The sequence below is a fragment of the Spermophilus citellus genome (assembly GCF_964194105.1).
Source record: "Spermophilus citellus genome assembly, chromosome: 3".
Taxonomy (NCBI): domain Eukaryota; kingdom Metazoa; phylum Chordata; class Mammalia; order Rodentia; family Sciuridae; genus Spermophilus; species Spermophilus citellus.
The window spans coordinates 54,604,779-54,629,027 of record NC_138184.1 but is presented as its reverse complement, the minus strand read 5'-3'; the positions used below and the strand labels follow the sequence as shown (position 1 = coordinate 54,629,027).

The 24,249-nt window shown below is 38.9% G+C and overlaps 1 protein-coding gene across 3 annotated transcripts in view; it reads left to right on the top strand.

Annotated features, from left to right (window-relative positions):
• Positions 1 to 203: 203 nt before the first annotated feature.
• The window catches only part of FHIT (fragile histidine triad diadenosine triphosphatase), a 1,488,252-nt gene continuing 1,464,206 nt past the window's right edge, over positions 204 to 24,249 (top strand). For all 3 annotated transcript variants that reach the window (XR_014020926.1, XM_081285106.1, XM_081285107.1), the window contains exon 1: positions 204 to 337. The gene's annotated coding sequence lies outside the window, so the exon portion shown is untranslated. The remainder of the gene's footprint in view (positions 338 to 24,249) is intronic.

The following is a 24,249-nucleotide window of genomic DNA, read 5'->3' as shown; positions in this document are numbered from 1 at the left end:
CAAAAAATCCCGTTCTGAGATTCTCACTCAAAGGCTCTTTCGCGAAAGAATAATTAGGGTTCCGACCTTATGGCTTCCGATTGGCCCAGTGTAGGCGCGTGCTGTGCGCCTATTGGTCGCTGTACCTGTCTCCAGATGAGCGGCCATCTTGGGTCCCGCCCCTACCGTGAGGCCGTTTGGGAATTGCAGTCCCGGCCCGGCTGTGTCCCTGTCTGAGAGTTTTGGCACTCAGACCCCCAAGTCCCTCTGGAGGCCATCCCAGTGGGCACACGCTCGGGCAGCGCTCCAGCCCCGCGCTCCTTCCCTCTTTCATTCCCAGCTGCCAAGACCTTGGAAGGTAGGGGCGTGGGGCGAGCCTGAGTGGAACAGTGTACCTGGGATGCGGTTCTGGATTTCCACGTGCGTCTAGTCACGACCCCCCGCGGCCCAGTGGGGCGGGGACTGGGCTAGTGCAAGCGGTAGGCTCTGTCCGAAGGACCCTCCCACCCGCTGAGACATCTCGGGTTTGGGACTCAGGCCCCTCAGTTCTTCAGCACCCTCTGCCTTTTATAAGTGGGGAAACTGAGGTATGGGGTTGCTGCAGCCGACCTACTTTGCCACTTGTGCTGTAGTCGGTTCTGGCCTCTCTGTTGGATCCAGTGTTTGTCGGTGTCATAGATAAGTAGCAGGAATCCCTGCCCCTACAGTTCTGTGTTAAACTCTAGGGTCCCCAAAGAAGGTCTGAAGAGGTGCCCAGACAGGAGCAAAGCAGGGCATGTAGAAGGCAGTATTTGGGGGAGAAAAATGCACATTTGATATTTAAAAGACCCCCCCCCCCCCAAAAAAAAAAGTATCTTGTTAGTTGTGTGAGAAATCATCAGTACTTATATTTTATGTTTGCGGTTTTGATTTTTAGATTAATATATGGGAATTTCAAAGGTATATCCATATGTGGGGGGCTGTGGAAGGGACTCCCGCAACTTAGTGGAACTTGAGCTGTATTTGCAGCTTCCTCTGGTATGTTCAGATTCTGCCTCTGCTGTGTCACCTTGGACCTACCTCTCACAGTGCTAATCTGGGGGGGGGGGCGCGGGCTTAGTGCTCAAGTGGCCCAAGGATGCTGTCTGAAGCCGAAATCTAAATTGAGGTCTTGTTGGTGAAAGTTTGCCTTTTACAAGCTAACTGGTATTATTATTCTGGATTTCTCAGAAATGTGCTGCGGGCCAGTGGAAAATACATCGCCCCTCACCCGTTTTTTTTTTTTTTTTTTTTTTTTTTTAAGAAAGGCTCTGACCCCAGCTGGGCCGGGACTAGATTACAGAGAACGGTGGGAACTCTCACCTGTGGTTAAGCCAGGTGTGCCTAAAAGTTTCTCTTCCGCTCCAAGTTACGACCTGAAGTGTGTGCAGCGAAGGCTTCTGGGAATTGGAGTCCTGCCTCTTGTGTCCAAACTATCTGGTACTTCACCTCCCTACGTGCCTTTTGGCTTGGCGAGGTGTCTCCTGGGAGTTGGAGTCTTTTTCAGCCGCTCGGTGTAGCAGCCCTGTCGTTCAGAACTACAACTCCCAAGTGTTCCTGCATTTTTGGTTGCCATGGTCTGAGTTCAGTCGGCTTGAGCCGGGACTAGAGAGAAATGTTTAGTAAAGATTTTTGTTATTTGTTTTTCTTACTGTTGGTTATCTATACTTTTATGCGTATGAGATATAGGGTTGTATAATGTGTTCCAAGTATTAGAGAATGTGCATTTTTTTCAAAAACAGCGAACAATAATTTACAGAGCGTGTTCACATGATCTCTTTTTAGTAACACTGCATCTCCCATTTGTATATGAGAAAATGCAGAAGATGGTTTGCCCATGGTTACACAGCTAATAATAAAAAGTAATATGTATTTTACTAAATATATATTATATTTATTATAACAGTCCTTTAAAAAGCTATATGAAAGAAAGAACGAACTATTTTACAGATTAGAAAATAAAGTCAGGAAGGTTAAGCAACTCATTCAGAATGTTAACCCAGCCAGTGAATAGAAGTACTGGAATTGTAGCCACTTGTGCTTCACAATCTCTGCTTAGAAAAAGATCCCACCTTTCAGAGCTGAGAGAGAGAGCCCAACCTTTTTACTTCTGTAGTTAGACAGTAAACATTAGTGCTTTTAAAACCTTTGAGATCATTTAAGTCTAAGGCAAAGATCTTGGAACAGTTCCTGGCATATAGTAAAGGTTCCACGAAAGTTAGCTATATATAGCCTCATAATACCTTTATTTTAGAGATGTGGAAACTGGCCCAGGTGGTAATGCAGTTTGCCCAAGGTCACACGGTTGGTTTGTTTCAGAGACTAGACCACGCATCTTATTTCCAAGTCCAGGGTTATTTTCCTCTTGCCAGCAGTCAGCAAGCAGGAGCACCACATGTGCAGTTGTTTAGATAATTGTTTTCCCACTAATTTGCTCTTTCTATGCCACAGACTGGGCCAATTTTGTAAAGTCCCTTTTCTTAGTATTGGTAAGGTTGTAATAATTCATTAACTCAACAAATGTCTTTTGAGCATCTTTATGTACTCATGTCTCTTGAGGTGTAAGGGCCACAGAAGTGAAAACTATTTACTGGGTTAGAGCTGAAAGGAACTTATAAATCATCTATCTCTTTCATTTTATAAATTAGGGGAGTGATATACAGTCTTCCTCTCATGCTCTTGTGTCAAAAGCATCCTGTTTCAAAGGAGGCAGGTTTCTGGAGGCTTCACAGAATGGTGTGTGACCTTTCCAGGGTCATACTGTCTTCTACTTGATATCCTTGCCTGAGCCTCATTCTGTAAATATTTGGTGGACTGCTTTAGGACATGTTTTTATATCCTTATCTTTAATTGTATGTACATGCAGCTTCAATATGTTCCATTTCTGTTTTGGGAATTAGCCTTGTATTGGCTGTCCATATTTTTCCATTTTGTTCTTTCAGATACTTGATAACACAATCTGATACTGTATTTGCATTCACAGATATTAAAATCTAACCCTCTGATATAAGGTATCATAAATGTACGAGAGATATTTGAATCATACAAAACTTTGATTTTAAAAGATACATATGCCCTTCAATTATGTATTCACAGATAATAAGCTAGTAACTCTCACTTTTCCTTTATGAATGATGATTTCTACATAATTAGATAATAACATAACAGTTGTGTAAATTGTTGACTAAACATTCCTGAAAGATTCACAATGCAAGAATTCTCCCCATCAAGCCCTGTCACCCAGCATTCTACTAAGTGACAATGATAACTCAGCTTCCAGCACACTGCCTGACCACTAGAAGATACTGAAAATGTATTTGTGGAATTGCAGTCATAAGCACCCTTGAACTCTCTTCCCACATCTTTTCCTTGAATTTCAGTTTTCTCTTTTAATGTAGAAATGCAGCTTTGAAATATAAGATGTAGGAGGTTACTTTCCTTTCAACGTCTACATTGCTGAAGAAAATCTCAGCCTTTGAGGTCCCCCTCCAAGGGTCTGTCTCTCTGGACATGTCCATGTCTCTGACTTCTTAGATGAAAAATCTCTCTAAATAGCAAAACATAACAGAAAAGCACTAGGGGATGGTCATGTGGAGGCTTGTGATTTTAGATCTTAGCTTTCTCTTAGACTTATTTTAGGCTTGGTTTCCTCTCTGTGAAATGGGGATAATAACCATTCACACCTCATGGAATGAGGTAAAGAAGAAAAGCATTTGAACTTTGAGCATGTTGTTGGACTTGCAATAGATTTCAGTAAATAGATAAATAATAGCTCTTGTTTTTCATTATTAATGTCATTTTGTATATGAAAATTTGTATTTACTCGAGATTAAAATTTAAGCCAGATATCTATTTTATAGAATAATTTGCCATTTGTTTTCTTAGTAGCAAGTTTAGTCATCACATTTAATATGAAGTTTGTCACAACTCTTGCTAAACCCATCTTGTTAGCATAGTGATGTTTTCCTTTGTGGGCAGGGTGATTGTGAAGTTTTTGGCTAGATTCTGTCTGTTGAGAGGTCCCTGATGTTGAAAGATATTGAATTTTGGGTTGAAAAGAAGCCTCCTTCTGTCAGTGAGATATTCTCTCTCCCTTTAGGAAGGACTTGGGCCCATTCCAGGATCCTCAGGATGAAGGGAAACAGTTGTCACCCTGCTGGTGAATAATTTAGGGGATATACTCATATGGACACGGTCGTGCTTCTTTCTGAAGCTGATAACTTCAGTAGCTATGAGGTTGTAGATAGGAGGTGAGTTTCTGTAAAGGGGTGTGTTAGATGGCTTTTCATTGCTGTGACCAAAATACCTGACATAAACAAATTAAAAAATGAAAGATTTATTTTGGTTCCTGGTTTCAGAGATCCCAGTGAATGGTTGGCTGATTCTGTTACTTTGGGCCTGAGGTAAGGCAGAACATCATGGTGGAAGGGTGTGGCAGAGGAAAGCTGCTTAGCTCATGATAACCAGGAATTGGAGAGAGAGAGAGAGAGAGAGAGAGAGAGAGAGCGAGTGAGCGCGAGCGTGAGCGAACAAGGGGCTAGCGACAAGATATAGTCCCTAATGGTACATTCCCAGTAACCTACTTCCTCCAACTATGCCCCACCTGCCTATAGTTTCCATTACCTTCCAGTAGTCCATTCCGCTATCAATGGGTTAATCCACTCATGAGGTCAGTGCCCTTGTGATCCAATCACTTCCTCAAGCACCACTTCTTGGAATTGTTGCAGTGGGGATCAAGCTTTCAACCCAAGAGCTTTTGGGGGACATGCCAGATCCAAATCACAGCAAAAGGTGATGGAAAGGACAAGGGACAGAGGAGGAACAACAATGAGGATCATGGCAGAGACAAAGAGCAGATGGGCAAAGGAAACAGCAGAGGCCCTCGGCATCCTAAATGTGCTTGTATCCAGCACATTCTTCTTGCTTCTGGCTCTGCCAGATACCACTGCTGGTGATAGATCAATGAATGTAGCTAACAGGGAAGTGATAATGGTGGTGAGTGCTGGTATGTTCTAGTTGTGGAAGAAGTAAGGAAAGAAAGGAGATGTTGGGATTTGATGAGCAGAAAGAGGTTTGGGTGCTTGCCGTATAAAAATCAATGGCTGGAGGAAGTGATGAGATGAGGCTGCAGAGGCAAGCATGGGTGATAATATGCACAGTTGGTTACTTGTATTTTGTGTGTGTGTGTGTGGGGAGAGGTACTGGGGATAGAAATCGAGGGCACTCTGCCATTGAGCTATATCCCCAGCACTTTTAATTTTATTTTTTATTTTAAGACAGGATCTCCCTACCTTGCCCAGATTGGTCTTAAACTGTGGTCCTCCTTACTCTGCTTCCAGAGTTATTGGAATTATAAGCACGTGCCACCATGCCCAAGCTAGTTATTTACATCTTAAAAGAATTTTGGATTTTGTTCCAAGGACATTTAGGAAATCATTTATCAGTCTTAAGTGGGGAAATGAAATGTTTGGATTTTTTTTTTTGGAAGGTAGATGAGGTATGGATAGTAAATTTGTGAAAGTTAATGTTTGATGTGGAAATACCAGGTAGGACAGTACTTGAACATTAATGTGCATATGAATCTCTTGCTGCTTTTAAAATGTAGATTCTAATTCAATAGATCTGAAATGGAACAAAGAGTATTTCTATTTCTAATAGGATAATGCTGCTAGTTCATGTACTTTATTTTGAGTAGCAAGTATTTAGGAGATGCTTGAGTTGCCTAGGTGAGAGATAATAGTGGTTAAGAGAATGGACTCTTGGCCTTATGAGTTATTATCTGTGTGACTCTGGGGAAAGTGTCCTAATCTTGCCTCAATTTTCTCATGTATGAAATGGAAGTAATAATTCTAACTGCTGAGGAGTATTTTAAGTTTTCAATGAGGTAACCCTCATTGGAAAGTACTTAACATAGTAGCTGGCATTCAATAAATGGTAGCTTTTGAATTTACTATTATTATTGTTAATAAAATCACAACTTTATGCATATGCTTTATATTTCTTTATCATATTTTGAATGTTGAGTGTAATATATTAATACTTTTAATTCTACTATTTTTGTTTACCTCCCATATATCATTTCTGGAACTTTTTTTCTTCCTTTGTAAATGCTTGGGTATTACGGATACAAGGGAGGAGAACTATTTTTTTTCTCACTCATCCTAGACTTATGACAAAAGACAGATTAGTACGAGAAAAGAATATGAATTTATTTCATAAAATTTTTGTGAAACATGGGAGTCTTCATGAGGAAATGAAGACCTGAATAAATTGGTAAACCTGTGTATTTTTCATGCTCACTTTGATAAAAATGAGATAATTATGAAGAAGTCTGATTAGATTTTTAAAGTCTGATCTAATGTTAATAAACTGGAGGAAATATAACATGGGCTCTTTGTTTAGATTCTTTGCTATCACCCTTGTCTCCAGAGATCAAGATGTTCTTTTTCTCTAGGTGTAGTGAGGACACTTCTTATGAGAGGTCTTATGCCCTGTTTCATGGGAAGGTCAGAAAATCCTTCCAGGGTTTTATGACCTGCTTCCAGGAAAGGGAGGGAGGAAGAACCTTCTTCCTTCTGTAACTTTTTCAAATTCCTTTGCTTTAAATATTTTGGGGTATAATGTAATGAACCCTGTCATGGGAAAATAGATGTATGTCACACCATGCAGTTGAGTCTCTCTAAATTCAAGGAAGAATCTATGATCCTTAAAGTAACATGTTATATCTGATTATTAAGGTAGGAGTTTAAGTTATCTTCCCTTCTTATGGAAATTCATTTTTTTATGTAATATTAATCTGTTTGGATTGCTTACCAACCAGTGGTTCTCAGTGCTGGCTACAATTAGATCACCTGGGGCTAGTCTTATCCAAATAGATCAAATTAGATGGGGTGAGGGGAGGTAGATGCTGGTATTTTCCTTTTTAAGTCTCTCAGGTGATTTCAAAGTACATTTAGAACTGAGAGTCACCAATGCTAAGAACAGAATATTGTGAAATGAATCAGGTATAAATAGGTAAAGGCCTCAGAAGGAAATGAAATATCTAGAAAGTGGCAATTTGAAGGCTTTGGGAGTGAAAGAGGTGAAATGGCCCCTCACAGAGCTCTTGTGCAATTTGATGAACTAACAACAGGTTGTGCCCTGAGTTATGTTTGAGGATGGGGAAGCTCTTGTATCTCTGGCTTTGCCTACATGTATCAGGATTTTCCTTATATCAACTTTCAGTTTGTTTCTCTCTTTCTTGTATTTAGTTTGTTTCATTCTTCATAGCTGGAGGGGAAAGGATAAACCCATTAAAGCTATGTTCAAAAGAAACTTTCATGGCCCATGACAGTATTATGGAAAAGGTTTAAAGGATTGTTCCGGTAAAATGCAACCCACTTTTACTAATACTATTCTTACATTCTAAGGCAATAGCTTGAAATGAACTACTTAAGCTGCCTATTATAAAGTTTGGTTTCTTTCTTTTTAAAAAATAGTTATCCCACTCTCCATTTCAGGGCAGAATAATTAGGCTGATTTGATTAAACACCTTTAATTTTCTGGATTATTCATAATATATTGGAGACTGTAGGGGAGGAAAAATATCTTTTCTGTATCCTCCTAGGTTCTGCTTCTGGGCCCTGGAGACGAAACTGACAAAAGCCAGATTAAGAGGAGAAACTGTTTGTTATGTATTTACATGGAGGCCTTCATAGGAAAGAAGACTCCAAACCCATGGGCAGACCTTGGAGCTTCTGTGCCCTGTGGAGAGAAACTAGACAAAGAAAAAAGTGGTGTGGCATAGCTGGGAGAAGATGACTAGGAACAAAAGGTTGTTTCTAGTAAGGTTCCCTATGTAGATAAGACTCCTTTCTGGTCTCTGGGAGGGAGCCAGGACCACCTTTACAAATATGTCTCCTTTGCTGAGGGAAATTTATGCCCTGTTTTTAGTTAGATGGGGGAGGGCAGAGTTGTTTTATTTATTTATTTTTCCCTGTGTCTGGCTCAAAACAACCCTGATGCTAAAGTGGCATATTTTGGGAGTGGCAGATTCTGATCCCCTTTAGTTCCTCTTTCTTTTAAGATTTTTTTTTTTCTTCACAGAAAATGAGTGCACTTATATTTGTTTGAGTATTTGTATGTAAAACCTAATGTCAAAGGTCCAGGAGCTTTCTTAGCCTGAATTTATATTACCCCACACCATAATCTCATTTCCTAAGCCTCTCTACTTACCACAAGGTTATTTCACAGTGTGGTAGATTTATTTTTCTAGTTGTTGACTCCACAGAGAGCAAAAGAGAGAGGGGAAAAGAATGTTGTTGCTAAAGGGTTTAATACAGTTAAAAATTACATATATTAGGGGCATTTTGTAGGTATGCCAGTGTTTTCTTGTAATGAATAAGTATGGGTGGAAGAGAAAATTGACGAGGTGTTCAAGTTCACAAAAGGTTCATTGACAGTTTTCTGGAAATTAAAGACTCAGTCTTTTTATGTGTTTATTAGCATCCTTGTTATGGATTTTCCTCTTTCTATTAACAATCAGAATTCTATTAAAATTCAGTATATTTTTTCAGTATATTTTCTCACACTTACAGTTACTGGAGTTAAAAACCATCATAGATAATGTTGAAGTATCAGTACTCCCTCATGAGGCTTAATGCATGCATATTTCAGTTGAAGGGAGACTACAGCCTATAGTTACTTAATCAGTGAAGTTTGTGGTGTGTGGGAACAACAAAATTTTCATTTTCTAAAAGTCTTGAAGTCTTCTGGTATGTTCAGTTTTAAAAACAAAAACAAAGCCCTCTGCTACTTTCTTTACACTGCATTACCTAAAGGACACTTATCTGCTTGCATATGCCAGGGGATGTTCAACCAGTGCCAGGCAGTTTATGTATGGAGTCAGAGCCTGAGGACAGATGGAGGGAGGGGTGGGAACCTGCTAGAATAAGGTTGTTTTTAACCCTGAAGCACTGATAACTACTGTTAATCTCTCCCAGGAATGAGCCTGGTGAGAGAAAAGGTAGTAATCCAGGAGAGAACAGGGACCAGAGAGAGGAGAAATGCAGAGGGTATGGAAGAGGAACATAGCATCAAAAAGGTGGCTGGTGGAAGAGGAGGGAAAGTTTGTGTTTTTACAATCATCTGTGTAATTAAAATTAAGTCTCTGTCACTATATCATATGAAAGTGGTAGGTCATATTTTTACTGACTTTTGTATACCAATTTGGAACTCCCTTGAGGTACAGACTATAGGTTATTCAAAAATCATAGGTGGATATTTTAGAGAAACAGGTGGTCACACTCCAGTGTAGTTGAAATTGAGGTATTAAGGCTTGCACCAACTCCCCAAGCACCCGATTTGATCTAAATGGGACCCATTCTGGGTGATTTCACCTTTTAGCCATGGCCACAAATAACTGGTTAGAAAGATATCCAGACAGGTCAAATTTATGTAAAGAATTGGGCACTATAATTGGGGTAAATAAATTTCTTTTAGGAGGCAAAGGAGCCTCATTCTAATCTTTTTTAAAAATATTTTTTAGTTGTTGATGGACCTTTATTTTCTTTATTTGTATGTGGTGCTTAGAATTGCACCCAGTGCCTCATGCATGCTAGGCAAGTGCACTACCACTCAGGCACAACCCCAGCCCCTTATTTTATTCTTAATATGAGATATAGCAGATATAATATATTATTTTGAGTTACCAGGGTTCTTCTCTCACCAAATTTAGACAGACTCAATTTTATGGGCTGAAATACACCCATAATATCCCAATATTTAAAAAGGGATAAACGACTTCCTCATGTCATATGCCAATCTCTTGGAATTATTTCTGCACCCAGTGGGAGGGGATTCTGTGACTGGCCAGTCTTGGGGAATATGCCCACCCCTGGAGAGGAGAGGTTCATCTAAAGGAAATAGGCAGGGATGCCTCATTGCTCAGCAACAAAGGTACCATTCACATGTACTTTCATATATATGGAATTGCATATCTGGCATGGATATACAGAGAGATGCCTGTTGTAGTTAGCTTTGTATTGCTGTGAGCAATCTACCTTTCAAGGACAACTTGGAGGAGCAAAAGTATTTGGCTTCTAGTTTCAGGGGTTCAATCCGTGGTCAGCTGACTCCATTGCTCTGGGACCAAGATGAGGCAGAGAATAGCAGCCCAGGATACAACCACTAGGAGAGAGAGAGAGGGGGGGGGGGAGGGAGAGGGGACAGCAGGGAGGGAGGGAGGGAGGGAGATGTGTTTATGGGAGGTGGCAGGGACAAAATATAAACCCCAAAGGCATGTTCCCAGTGACCTACTTCCTCCAGCCACACCCTACTTGCCTGTAGTTACCACCCAATGAATCCATTCAAGTGTATTAATCCACCAATCAGATTATAGTTCTCATAATTGAACATTTCATCGGAATTCTTGCATTATCTCACACATGAGCTTTTGAGGAACACCTCATACCCAAACCATAGTGATACCCTATTCAAATGGAGGTATTGATACTTTCAGAAGAGGGGAAATGATACTCAGGGTATAAAAACAACAGGTGAGTACTGCAGTTTGAAATCCCTGCTGGCTTAGTGGGTAGAAACAAGGTCAGGAAGCTTCAGTAGCCAGTGGCCACAGATAAATCTGCAGCTGAGGCCCACTCTTGGCTCCTTGGAGCAGGGGATAAAGCTTCCTGTAATCTACGACTTCCTGTGGGCTCCTGAACTTCCACAAGGCAACAGTCCAAGGTTTTACTGGCTTAGAGGAATTAGCTGTGTTTGGCTTCCTGGTGCAGATAGAACAGCTGGGTTCAACTCCTGTGGGTGAAGGACTGGCTAGAACTATATGCAAGTGTCCTGATGAGACCAGAAGCTTCTGCATTTCCAGCAAACTTGTAGGTGTTGCATGAGCTGCTAGTTCATGGTCCCCCCTTGGAATAACAGTGTTCTAGATCTTTATGTCTTCTGTTTTAAAGTAATAAGTAGAGTTGTTTAGAGTTTCCAAATTCTGTCTGCCTATCTATCACTATATTATAGGGTGAGGATTATTATTTTCAGAGTTTTATTTTTCTCTGAAAAATGTATTTAATACCCAATTTATGGGTAGGTCTGAATTTGATGGGATAATCTGTCAGCATAGTGCCTTTCAAGTAAATACTTGGTAAATGTTAGCTATTTTAATCAGCTATTATGTTTTACATTTTTATTATTGTTGAGCTCAGAGGTTCATATCCATTAAATCCCAAACATGTGCTTTTCTAATTACCAGATGCATATGCTTGGACAAATTTCTTGGCTAAGCCTCAGTTTCCTCAGCTTTAAAATAGGGATTTATAATGGTAATGGCCTATGAATGTGAGGGTTGAATAATATTGGATATATGAAGGCCTTGGCTCATATTAGCTAGTCTCATTACTATGAATACTAACCAGTGGATTTGAGGGGTCTACACAAGTAGCTTCTACTAATAGGGTTTGGCTATGTTTCTGTGAGTTTTTGGCAGTAGACTGTCAGTGTGGTAGGAGCAGTATATGGTCCCCACTAGGTGTATTGGTAGGTAAGGGGAAGGGATCTTGGTTACATCAAGTAGGCAGATGGAGTGTGGTATAATACTTTGGTGACAGGTCCAGGCACAAATCTGATTTGATACTGAAGGTTGCTCTAACCTTGAAACCCAAGGGCCTCAATGCTCTTCTGATTGTGGCTGAACCCAGGCTCTGCTATGGTCTCAATGTGACTCAGTACATGCCTTGGCAACCTGACCTGCCTGGTACCCCAATTTCTATTCTAAATCCCCAGCTATATTCTTGCCAGTCTCTTTGGGTATGAGTCATTCTGTTATTTATCATTTATTTTCTCAGCAAGCATGTACTGAGGCCTCCTGTAGGTCAGACACTGGGCTAAATGTGGGTATTTATCAATAAACAAGGCAGGCACAGTGCCTGCCCTTATGGGGTATAATGGAAGAGATGGGAAACACGCAAGCAGACACTTGTTTTTATAGAATGCCAAGTTCAAGAAGAATGACTGTGAAGTAGTGTGATAGTGAAAGGGGTGGGTAACCTATTTAGACAAAATGGCCAGTGATTTGAGCAGAGACCTAATAAAAGGATAAGAGAGGGTGCTGACATTTAAGCATAGGCCTGAGTAATGGATGAGAGGGAGCCAGCCCATGTGAAGAGCTGGTACATGGGAAGGAGCTTGCCTACTCAAAGGGATGAAAGAAGATCTCTGTGGCTGGACTGTAGGGATTAAAGTGGGGACTGGCACCAATGAGATTGGCCATATAGGCAATGCCCAAGTTACTTAGGGCCTTGGAGTCAAGGTATGGAGTTGGGGTTTAATTATCTAGGTAATGGTCCTATTCCTGAATTTTGGTACTGTGGTTGGAGGCTTGTTCTTTGATGTCCAGACCTTCTTTCCTGGTTTACTTCTTTACTGAGAATCTGCTCTTAGACTTCTTTGTCATTCCATATTGCCGGAACATCAGTTACAGTCTTGGATGATTCCTCTCTAAGGTAGTATTTTCATAGGCTGCTTCAGAGGCCTGTTAACCTGCTCATCAACACCAGGTTCCATGTGTCTAACAGTTCCTTCTTATTTCCTTTATCTGGCTTCTGTTCAGTGTTTGTTATATCTGCTCTGGATGTGTTGTCAGGTGCATATCCTTCCTGATCTGACTTTTCAGCCTTGTGGCAATGATAATCAAGAGCAAAGCCCTTGCTGGAGGGTGTAGATGAACAGAATGAAAAGGACTGAGGAAGAACAGTTTGGGATCTATTGATTAGTGGAAAGAAGAGGTAATATACAATTTTACATGTTAGAATTATGACATTTTATATGTTAGACATGTGGGGTGTAGAGGCAAGTGAATCTACACAAGTCCTAGACTTCAACCTTTCTTAAGATTTCTCTGAGCTTGCTTAGCCTCCCATTTCCTCCTCATATTGGGTTTATTACCTAGTTTATTGTATTAATATTGTCTGTCTTTCCTCTCTAGAAAGTTAGCTCCAGGAGGACAGGGACATTGCTGGTCTTTTTCATGGCTCTGTGTCTGTACATAGAAAAACGCATGGCCTCTGATAGAACAAATTTTATCTCATTGTTGCCATCAAGATCTGAAAGTTGATCTCCTGGTTTTATCCTGAAGGCTGATACTCTATGCAGATTGGCTATTTGTACTGTGCAAATAATAGGAATTTTCAAATGCTGGAGAGTCAAGGAGAGACTCTTAAGGGGAAGGCATAACAGGGAGCTTATTATCTGGCTCTGAGGACTGACTGCTGGCTTTGCTTTTCATTTACTGTGTTATCTTGAGTGAAGTGTTCAACTTCTGTGTACCTCACTTTCTGGAAAATGGAGATGACAATACTACCAAGCTCTTAGAGTTATTGTAAAGATAAGTAAAATCGGGCTGGGGATGTGGCTCAAGCGGTAGCGCGCTCGCCTGGCATGCGTGCGGCCCGGGTTCGATCCTCAGCACCACATACCAACAAAGATGTGTCCGCCGAGAACTAAAAAAAATAAATAAATAAATATTAAAAAAAATCTCTCTCTCTCTCTCTCCTCTCTCTCTCTTTACAAAAAAAAAAAAAAAAAAAGATAAGTAAAATCATTGATGTAAATAATGCCCCACGTAGTGCCTGGCATATAGTGAGCCCTCAACAAATATTATCTGAAATTGGTGTTGTTAAATCTGCCTATCTCTTATTGCAGGCTAATTCTTATATGTATATGCTAGTTTTCACTTTGAAAATCAAAACTAGCCTTTTATCTGTACAATGTTACATGGGGAAGTCTCATATTCACTTTGGTCATCAAATAAACATAGAGAATGTCAGTTTTGAGTATGTAAAATATATTAAAAATGTTGATGAACAACAACCCAGAATTCAGCAAAAAATAAAAAAAAAATAAATAAATGCTGGTTGATGTAAAAGACTGGAATATAAATCAGAAAACAAATACATCCGCAGTACTGTAATATTTAAATGCCTTCTCATAAACACTTAAGATTCTCATTAGTCCAACATCAGAAAAATGATAAATATTAATATTTGTCATCAAAGAGAAAGCTTAGAAATCAAAGCAGAGTAAATAACTGTTGTATTTCAAGGATTACATAATGTTAGGTACATTTTAAATTCAGTTTCCCCAAAACTGTATTAAAAAAAAATCTGTATGAGACAGTTTATTTTTATCCAATATATAAACTAAGAAAAATATGCATTAAATAAAAAAAAAATTCAGGTGATTTGCTGATTCAGATCATGTTTTCAAAGACTTTGGTTTTGTTGTGTCTTATCTCAACAAAAGAGACACACATGTATCCAAGCAAGCCCTCCTTGTCCCTTGATCTTGAATTCTATTTCAGGAGAGTCACAATGGAAATGGACCACTGGAAGATCATGAAAGCACATGGGTGCTTCCTGTCGTCCTTGGGGGCTCTCTCCCCAGGCTTCTTAGCTCTTCTCAGTTCATGGTGCTGCAGCTCTGAATGTTCCAGAAAGCACATGCTAGAGTCTCCAGGGTCAGGAAGGAGTGCAGGGAGAGAGGACAGGCTGCTGCCATCATTGTGATGTGAATGGGCTCTCTGTTTCTGTTTTCACAGGACGTGAAGTAACCGGTTCAACATGAGAAAGACTCACTGTGTTGCCAAAAGAGCATACTACTGACAATCAGGAGACCTAGAGTTTATTTCTGGCTCTCCCAATGCCTTGCACAAATCTCTTCCTCTTGCTGGTCCTCCCTTTCTACATCTATGAAGCCAGGGCTTGGGTCTGATCATTCTGAATTCCTGTTCTTCTCCAATATCATGTGATATGAGTGAAGATCTGGGCTCTGATGATCACTTCCCTTGCTTTCTGCAGAGGGTAATTCTGCCATAGCTGACTCTGGGACCCTGTGTTATCATAGGTAATTCACTTACGTCCTTGGCTTCCTCATCCATTAAGTAGGAATAGTGCAGGGTTGTTTTAAACATAAGAGAGGATGTTTGGAGAGTATCTGATATTGCATCTGTCATATCACAGGAATTAAATGATGATGCTGTGATATTGTTATTGCTGTTATTATATCATAATATTGTATAGTGTGTTATTGGTTTAGTCTGCTTTTTCACTACTGTGACTAAAAGACTTGACAAGAACAATTAGAGGAGGAAAGGTTTATTTTGGTGCTCATGGTTTCGGAGGTCTCAGTCTATTCAGTCCATTCAGAAAGTCAGCTCCATTCCTCAGGGCTTGAGGTGGGCAGAACATCATGGTGGAAGAGTGTGGTGGAAGAAAGTGGCCCAGGACATGATCAGAAAGCGTGGGGGGGGGGAGGGTAGGACATGACACACAGATACTTCACTCACCAGATGAAAATGTATACCCCAAAGGCATGCCCCCAATAACCCGCCTATTCTAGCCATACCCTACTTGCCTTTAGTTACCACTCAGTTAATCCTATGGGGGGGCGGTTAATATACTGATTGGGTTAAGGCTCTAATAACACAATCATTTCACTTCTAAGCCTTCTTGCATTCTCTCACCTAATGTATAAACTATAACAGTTATTTTCTATATTTATATATATATAATATATAATATCTTGACTTAGCACTTTTCTGTCTCTTTGTCCTCAGTTTCCTCATTTGGAAACTAGGGATGGCAAAAAAACCTACCTCATTGGTTAGTTGGAGGAATAAATGAGATAATACATGAAAACTGGTATACAGTAGGCAGTAAATGCATGTTAGCAATAATCTATTATTTTTAAAATTTTTTTTAATATTTATTTTTTAGGTGTAGATGGACACAATACAATGCCTTCATTTTTATGTGGTGCTGAGTATCGAACCCGGGTCCCGCCTGTGCTAAGTAAGCACTCTACCGCTGAGCCACAATCCCAGCCCAAATCTATCGTTTAAAAAAAAATGTTTTTTGGTTGTAGATGGACATGATACCTTTGTTTTGTTTGTTTATGTTTATGTGGTGCTGAGGATCTAACCCAGTGCCTCACACATTCGAGGCAAGTGCTCTAACACTGAGCTACAATCCCAGCCCCTATCATTTTTATAATCGCTCACAATAAATACCTTGAATATAATAGTGCTTTTTATGAAAGAACTAGATAATATGAGGTGTATAGTATAGTAACCTTCTCAAATACATATGCTGAATATTTCTGATAGTTCAAAAGACCCAACACTTCCTTAAACATCTCATTTATTATAGGGAATGCTAAGTAAATGATGTTAAATCTGTACTTAAAAGTTAAATATCCAACATTGTTTCTCAAACCAGGATTTTGAGGCTTCCTTAAAATCTTCTTTTTCAGGTTCATGATCAGGAGTTGAAAGCAAGTTAGGAGATACCTTACATCTTATTGGATTAGTATGGGCCAAGCATGAAATCAAGGGCTTTGCATGAATTCTCTCATTTTATTCACATAGCAACTCTCTGAAGTAGAGACTGTTATTATCCTTGTTTTGTAGTGGAGAAAACTGAAGCTCCGAGAAGTTAAGTGAATTCTCAAGGGCACCCAGCTGGTAAGCGGTAGGGCAGAGACATGAATCCAAGCCATCCATCCAGGGAGTTTGAACTCTGTCAGCTGATTTCTTTAGATGGTATATCTGCTTAGTAGTTGCTTCCTCTGTATAATGAAGTCTAATGGACAAAGACAATATAAATGGACTTGCTTTTTATCAATGGCAGCAAATTAACATTTGTTTTTATTGTTTTTGAGATCATTCAATTCCAAGGAAGTTGATGAATTTCAATATAGAATAGATTTATTTAAGGAAACATCAATATTTTTCTCAAATTGGCAACATCAAAACTATATTTATGGAATTAAAGAAAACATACTGCATTTATATAATGCAAATTCACTTAGAAACATGAAACTTTTTAAATCATTTTCTGTAGACTAGTTTGCAGCTGTTAGCATCAGTCTATTTTGAAAACACAAAAATAAATTGTTTCTCATTAACTCCATTGAATCTACAGGAAGATATTAAACAAATATCTGGTGTCAAATGAGTCCAACATCTTGATCAGAGAGCTCAGAATAATCTATGAGAAGGTGCTATTAAAAAAAAAAATAGGGCTGGAATGTGGCTCAGTATAGAATGCTTGCCTTGCATTCATGAGGCCCTGGGTTCTATCCCCAGCACCAACAAACAAACAAAACATCTTAGTAGCTGCATAAGAAATTTTAGATTTAAAAGATATAGAAATAATCTCTTTGCCATTACACTCTTAGATGATAGCACTGTTTATGTTTCAGGATAGGCCCTTTCTAGCCTTTTTAAAAATTACATGTATGTGTTTGTTTTCTTAGTTTTCTAAACTGGGATCATGCTTTATAAATAGTTTTGTTACCTGTTGTCACTCATATGCATTTTCTCAGGTCATCACTGTTTCCATGGTTTATCCCTGTTAGAACATGGATGTTCTGTTGTAACATTTCCCAATTGATTTAACATTTAGTTTTCCCCATCATTTTTTCCTGACATATATTAATAGAGAATATTTGTATATGTGTGTAATCACATCCATGATTCTTTTTTTAGGATACATTCTCATAAGTGGCAGTGCTGGGCCATACTATTTGCTATGGTAGCATCTGCCTGGTTTTCCTTTGCTGCAGGCAGGGATCCCCTGTAGACATGGAATCCTCACTAACTGCTTCCACTGGGCTCTGCTTCCCTGGAGCTTCAGAGAAGAGACTATAAAGCTGGAAGCTTGTGGGACAGTTAACTCTCTGTCTTCAGGCTCTGCTGGTTGATCAAAACAAATGAGTTGAATTGCTTGTGCCAGCCTTGACCTGCCATGTATTATTTAGTATGTCAGTATGTTGCCATGTTTTATTTATTATATTAGTAAATACTATTACTTAATATGTTTCCATAATACATGTTATGTATTATTAAGTATGCCAGAATGTCTTTAGCTGCAAGTAGCAGAAAATCTGATTTAGGATGGCTTAAAAAAAAAAAAAAGAGGATTTTTTTTCTTTTCCTTCTGTATAACAACAACAACAACAACAACAAATCAGAAACAGGTGGCTATTCAGCAGGTCAGAGATGTGGAAAGCATTTCTGCAGTGCTCTGGGCTTTTCCCTCATGGTCATGGAATGGCTGTGGCTGAAGCAAGCATTATCCTTCCAAGAAGGAATGATAGACAAGAGAGATGAGTGAGATATATTCTTGATCCTGGGAGTTGTTAGCCTGATCCATTAAAGTTGTTCCTGTTTCTCTTATTGTGATTTAAGACAACATAAGTAAATATATGTTCCTTATCAAAAATACATTTAATTTGTAATCTCACAGGTAATTATTGCTCTCATTTCCATATCTACACATATAATCTAGTTATAAATGCACAGAAAAGTGGGATTATCCTTTTTTGTACTGCCTGTTCTATCCTTTTGTGTACTGGCTTTTATTTTTGTGGTGCTGGAGATGGAACCTAGGTCTCTGCACAAGCTGGGCAAATGCTCTACCACTGTTATAAACCCCAGCCTGTAACTGACCTTTTTAACCAGCATCCAGATTTGTGCCTAGAACCTGATAGATGCTTAAAAGGTTTACTGAAAAGAATTCTTTTTTTTTTTGGTATTGGGGATTGAATCCAGGGACGCTTAACCACTGAAGCACATCCCAAGCCCTTTAAAAAAAATTTTTTTGTAGTTGTAAATGGACAGAATGCCTTTATTTCATCTGTTTATTCTTGTGTAGTTCTGAGGATCGAACCCAGTGCTTCATGCATGCTAGGCAAATGCTCTGCTGCTGAGCTACAGCCCCAGCCCCCTAGACCTTTTTTATATTTTATTTAGAGGCAGGGTTTCACTAAGTTGTTTAGTCCTCACTAAGTTGCTGAGGCTGGCTTTGAACTCGTGATTCTCCTGCCTCAGTCTTCCGAAATGCTGGGATTACAGGTGTGCACCGCCTTGCCTGGGTGAAAAATTAATGAATTTAAAAAAAAAAAAACAGAGTCTAAATACATTTCTGTATCACTGAATACTTTTCTACAGTATGTATTTTACAGCACAGTTTTTAATAGCTGCACATTGCTCAGATTTGGATGTTTCATAATTTCCTTCACTCATTTCCTATGATTTTACATGTAGATTTTTCCAGAATTTTAAATATAACAATTCTGCAGTGAACCATCTTCTTATGGTTGTGTATAAGTGTGTGTGTGTGTGTGTGTGTGTGTGTGTGTGTGTGTATGAATATCTTATTTCCTTAGATGAATTCCTTTAAAAAGTGGAATCACTGGGTCTAGGAATGGCTGTTCTTGAGGGCCTTGGAGAATTTCACCAAATAGCCCTCTTCAAATGTGCTACTTTCTTTCTTTTTAAAATATTCTTTTAGTTGTTGATAGAGATTTATTTTTATTTATTTACATGTGCTGCTGAGAATCAAACCCAGTGCCTCACAGATGGTAGGCACAACCCCAGCCTCAAATGAGCCGCAACCCCAGCCTCAAATGTGCTACTTTCTATTACTACCAGCAATGAGGGTTCTTATAGCCTTTTTAGCTCTTTGTTTTTAACAGAATTAAGTGTGTGTGTGTGTGCGCGCTCGTGCACGCGTGCATGCATGCCCACATGCACATACAGGCACCCTGTTCATCTGGTTCAAATTTCTTTTTTTTTTTTAATGCCCTATTAGTAACTGTTGTATTCTGCTACCTTTCCTATCCTTTACTATCCCCCCTCCCCTCCCCTCCCATCTTCTCTCTCTACCCCATCTACAATTCATTTCTCTCCTTATTTATTTTCCCATTCCCCTCATAACCTCTTATATGTAATTTTGTATAACAATGGGGGTCTCCCTCCATTTCCATGCAATTTCCCTTTCCTCTCCCTTTCCCTCCCATCTCATGTCTCTGTTTAATGTTAATCTTTTCTTCCTGCTCTTCCCTGCTCTGTTCTTAGTTGCTCTCATTATATCAAAGAAGACATTTGGTATTTGTTTTTTAGGGATTGGCTAGCTTCACTAAGCATAATCTGCTCTAGTGCCATCCATTTCCCTGCAAATTCCATGATTTGTCATTTTTTAGTGCTGCGTAATACTCCATGGTGTATAAATGCCACATTTTTTTTATCCATTCATCTTTTGAAGGGCATCTGGGTTGGTTCCACAGTCTAGCTATTGTGAATTGTGCTGCTATGAACATCGATGTAGCAGTGTCCCTGTAGTATGCTCTTTTTAGGTCTTTATGGAATAGTCCGAGAAGGGCAATAGCTGGGTCAAATGGTGGTTCCATTCCCATCTTTCCCAGGAATCTCCAAACTGCTTTCCAAATTGGCTGCACCAATTTGCAGTCCCACCAGCAATGTACAAGAGTACCCTTCTCCCCACATCCTCGCCAGCCCTTGTTGTTGTTTGACTTCATAATGGCTGCCAATCTTACTGGAGTGAGATGGTATCTTAGGGTGGTTTTGATTTGCATTTCTCTGACTGCTAGAGATGGTGACCATTTTTTCATGTACTTGTTGATTGTGTGTCCTCCTCTGAGAAGTGTCTGTTCAGGTCTTTGGCCCATTTGTTGATTGGGTTATTCGTTTTCTTATTGTCTAATTTTTTGAGTTCTTTGTACACTCTGGATATTAGGGCTCTATCTGAAGTGTGAGGAGTAAAAATTTGTTCCCAGGATGTAGGCTCCCTATTTACCTCTCTTATTGTTTCTCTTGCTGAGAAAAAACTTTTTAGTTTAAGTAAGTCCCATTTGTTGATTCTTGTTATTAACTCTTGTGCTATGGGTATCCTATTAAGGAATTTGGAGCCCGACCCCACAATATGTAGATCGGAGCCAACTTTTTCTTCTATCAGACGCAGAGTCTCTGATTTGATATCAAGCTCCTTGATCCATTTTGAGTTAACTTTTGTGCATGGCAAGAGGAGGGGATTCAGTTTCATTTTGTTGCATATGGATTTCCAGTTTTCCCAACACCATTTGTTGAAGATGGTATCCTTCCTCCATTGCATGCTTTTAGCCCCTTTATCAAATATAAGATAGTTGTAACTTTGTGGATTAGTCTCTGTGTCCTCTATTCTGTACCACTGGTCCACCCGCCTGTTTTGGTACCAGTACCATGCTGTTTTTGTTACTATTGCTCTGTAGTATAGTTTGAAATCTGGTATTGCTATGCCGCCTGATTCATACTTCCTGCTTAGAATTGGTTTTGCTATTCTGGGTCTTTTATTTTTCCATATGAATTTCATGATTGCTTTATCTATTTCTACAAGAAATGCTGTTGGGATTTTGATTGGCATTGCATTAAACCTATAGAGAACTTTTGGTAATATGGCCATTTTGATGATGTTAGTTCTGCCTATCCATGAACAGGGTATATTTTTCCATCTTCTAAGATCTTCTTCTACTTCTCTCTTTAGGGTTCTCTAGTTTTCATTGTATAAATCTTTCACCTCTTATGTTAGGTTGATTCCCAAGTATTTTATTTTTTTTTTAGGATATTGTGAATGGAGTGTTTTTCCTCATTTCCATTTCAGAAGTTTTGTCACTGATATACAGAAATGCCTTTGATTTATGCATGTTGATTTTATATCCTGCCACTTTGCTGAATTCATTTATTAACTCTAGCAGTTTCTTTGTAGACCCTTTTGGGTCTTCTAGGTATAGAATCATGTCATCCGCAAATAGTGATAATTTAAGTTCTTCTTTTCCTATTTTTATGCCTTTAATTTCTTTCGTCTATCTAATTGCTCTGGCCAGTGTTTCGAGAACTGTATTGAATAGAAGTGGTGATAGAGGGCATCCCTGTCTTGTTCCAGATTTTAGAGGGAATGCCTTCAATTTTTCTCCATTCAGAATGATGCTAGCCTGAGGCTTAGCATAGATAGCTTTTACAATGTCAAGGTAAGTTCCTGTTATCCCTAGTTTTTCTAATGTTTTGAATATAAAGGGATGCTGTACTTTGTCGAATGCTTTCTCTGCGTCTATCGAGATGATCATATGGTTCTTATCTTTACATCTATTGATGTGGTGAATAACATTTATTGATTTCCGTATATTGAACCATCCTTGCATCCCAGGGATGAATCCTACTTGATCATGGTGCAAAATTTTTTTGGATGTGCCTTTGTATCCAATTAGCCAGAATTTTATTGAGGATTTTTGCATCTAGGTTCATCAGAGATATTGGTCTGTAGTTTTCTTTCTTTGAGGTGTCTTTGTCTGGTTTCGGAATCAGGGTGATGTTGGCCTCATAGAATGAATTTGGAAGAGCTCTCTCTTTTTCTATTTCCTGAAATAACTTGAAAAGTATTGGTATTAATTCTTCTTTAAAGGTTTTGTAAAACTCTGCTGTATACTCATCCGGTCCTGGGCTTTTCTTGGTTGGGTAGTCTTTTGATGGCTTCTTCTATTTCATCCATTGATATTGGTCTGTTCAAATTGTGTGTATCCTCCTGACTCAGTCTGGGCAAATCATATGACTTAAGAAATTTCTCGATGTCTTCACTATTTTCTATTTTATTGGAATATAGGTTTTCAAAATAATTTCTAATTGTCTTCTGTATTTCTGTAGCATCTGTTGTGATATTGCCTTTTTCATCCCGTATGTTAGTAATTTGAGTTCTCTCTCTTCTTCTCTTCGTTAGCATGGCTAAGGGTCTGTCGATCTATTTATTTTTTCGAAGAACCAACTTTTAGTTTTGTTAATTTTTTCAATAGTCTCTTTTGTTTCAATTTTGTTGATTTCCGCTCTGATTTTAATTATTTCTTGCTTTCTGCTACATTTGCTGTTGTTTTGCTCTTCCTTTTCTAGGGCTTTGAGATGAAGTGTGAGCTCATTTATTTGTTGGTTTTTCCTTTTTTTGAGGAATGACCTCCAGGCGATGAATTTCCCTCTTAAAACTGCTTTCATTGTGTCCCATAGATTCTGATATGTTGTGTCTGTATTTTCGTTTATCTCTAAGAATGTTTTGATTTCCTCCTTTATGTCTTCTGTAACCCATTGATCATTCATTAACATATTGTTCATTTTCCATGTGATGTAGGCTTTTTCCTTCCTTCTTTTATCATTGATTTCCAGTTTCATTCCATTATGATCAGATAAAATGCATGGTATTATCTCCACCCCATTATATTTACTGAGGGTTGCCCTATGGCATAATATATGATCTATTTTTGAGAAGGATCCATGTGCTGCTGAGAAAAAAGTATATCCACTTGATGATGGTTGATAAATTATATATATGTCAGTTAAGTCTAGGTTATTGATTGTGATATTGAGTTCTGTAGTTTCTGTATTCAACTTTTGTTTGGAGGATCTGTCCAGTGGTGAGAGAGGTGTGTTGAAGTCACCCATAATTATTGTGTTGTGGTCTATTTGATTCTTGAACTTGAGGAGAGTTTGTTTTATGAACATCGCAGCACCCATATTTGGTGCATAAATATTGATAATTGTTATGTCTTGTTGGTGAATGGTTCCTTTTAACAGTATATAATGTCCTTCCTTATCCCTTTTGATTAACTTAGTCTTGAAGTCGATTTTATTCAATATGAGGATGGCCACCCCTGCTTGCTTATGAGGACCGTGTGCGTGGTATATTTTTTCCCAACCTTTCACCTTCAGCCTGTGTATGTCTTTTGCAATCAGATGTGTCTCCTGGAGGCACCATATTGTTGGATTTGTTTTTTTAATCCATGTTACCAGCCTATGTTGCTTTATTGGAGAGTTTAAGCCATTAACGTTTAGAGTTACTATTGCTATATGGTTTGTACTTCCAGCCATGTTTGATTATTTATCTTTTTTTTTAATTTAGTTTGTTTCTCCATTATTATCTTTCCCCCCACCCTCTGTCTTTACTGAGGCACTTCTCACTGATGGCTTTGGTTATTGTTTTTCCTTTCTTTCTCGTGTAGTGTTTTGCTCAAGATGCTTTGCAATGCTGGTTTTCTGGCTGCAAATTCTTTTAACTTTTGTTTATCATGAAAGATTTTTATTTCATTGTTGTACCTGAAGCTTAATTTTGCTGGATACAAAATTCTTGGTTGGCATCCATTGTCTTTCAGTGTTTGAAATACATTGTTCCAGGATCTTCTCGCTTTCAGCGTCTGTGATGAAAAATCTGTTGTTAACGTTATTGGTTTACCCCTGAATGTAATCTGCCTCCTTTCTCTTGTAGCTTTTAATATTTTCTCTTTGTTCTGTATATTGGATATCTTCATAACAATGTGTCTTGGCGGTGGTCTACTGTGATTTTGTGTGCTCGGTGTCCTGTATGCATCTACAATTTGTATATCCATTTC